The sequence below is a fragment of the Hylobates moloch genome, unplaced genomic scaffold (genome assembly GCF_009828535.3).
Source record: "Hylobates moloch isolate HMO894 unplaced genomic scaffold, HMol_V3 SCAFFOLD_6, whole genome shotgun sequence".
Classification (NCBI taxonomy): domain Eukaryota; kingdom Metazoa; phylum Chordata; class Mammalia; order Primates; family Hylobatidae; genus Hylobates; species Hylobates moloch.
In genome coordinates, this window is record NW_026652281.1 from 109,526,881 (window position 1) to 109,527,895 (window position 1,015).

General features: G+C 48.8%; 1 non-coding gene across 1 annotated transcript; it reads left to right on the forward strand.

Moving 5' to 3' along the window:
• The first annotated feature begins 657 nt into the window (after positions 1 to 657).
• LOC116471983 (U6 spliceosomal RNA) lies at positions 658 to 764 on the forward strand. The gene has a single exon (XR_004248913.1). It is a non-coding gene; the product is annotated as a U6 spliceosomal RNA (small nuclear RNA).
• The last annotated feature ends 251 nt before the right edge of the window (positions 765 to 1,015 follow it).

The following is a 1,015-nucleotide window of genomic DNA, read 5'->3' on the forward strand; positions in this document are numbered from 1 at the left end:
CTTGAACCTGGGAGGCGGAGGGTGCAGTGAGCCTAGATCACACCACTGCACTCCAGCCTAGGCAACAGAGCAAGATTCTGTCCAAAAAAAAAAAAAAACAAAGAGGAAGGAGAAAGAGAAGGAGAGGAAAGGAGAAGGAGAAGGGAAGGGGAAACGTGATGCTCCCTTTGCATCCCATTGAGGTACAGAGGGAAAAATAAGAAAGAAGAGTGATGCTCTGAGAAAATACCAAGTGTTAGGCTGGGCGCAGTAGCTCACGCCTGTAATCCCAGCACTTTGGGAGGCTGAGGCGGAGGGATCACCTGAGATCAGGAGTTCGAGATCAGCCTGACCAACATGGAGAAACCCCATCTCTACTAAAAATACAAAAATTAGTGGGGCATGGTGGCGCATGCCTGTAATCCCAGCTACTCGGGAGGCTAAGGCAGGATAATCGCTTGAACCCAGGAGGCGGAGGTTGCGGTGAGCTGAGATCGTGCCATTGCACTCCAGCAGGGCAACAAGAGCAAAGCTCTGTCTCAAATAAATAAATAAATAAATAACAAGTGTTAGTGAAGATGTGTAGAAATTGGAAGCCTGTCCACTGTTGGTGGGAGTGGAGAATGGTGCAGCCGCTATGGGAAACAGTATGGCGCTCCTCAAAAAATTAACACTAGAGTGTTCGCTTCGGCAGCACATATACTAAAATTGGAATGATACAGAGAAGATTAGCATGGCCCCTGTGCAAGGATGACACGCAAATTCGTGAAGCATTCCATATTTAAAAAAAAAAAAAAAATTGAAGGCCGGGTGCGGTGGCTCATGCCTGTAATCCCAGCACTTTGGGAGGCCGAGGTGGGTGGATCACGAGGTCAGGAGTTCAAGACCAGCCTGACCAACATGGTGAAATCCCATCTCTACTAAAAATACAAAAATTAGCCGGGTGTGGTGGCATGCGCCCGTAATCCCAGCTACTCAGGAGGCTGAGGCAGGAGAATCACTTGAACCCGGGAGACAGAGGTTGCAGTGAGCTGAG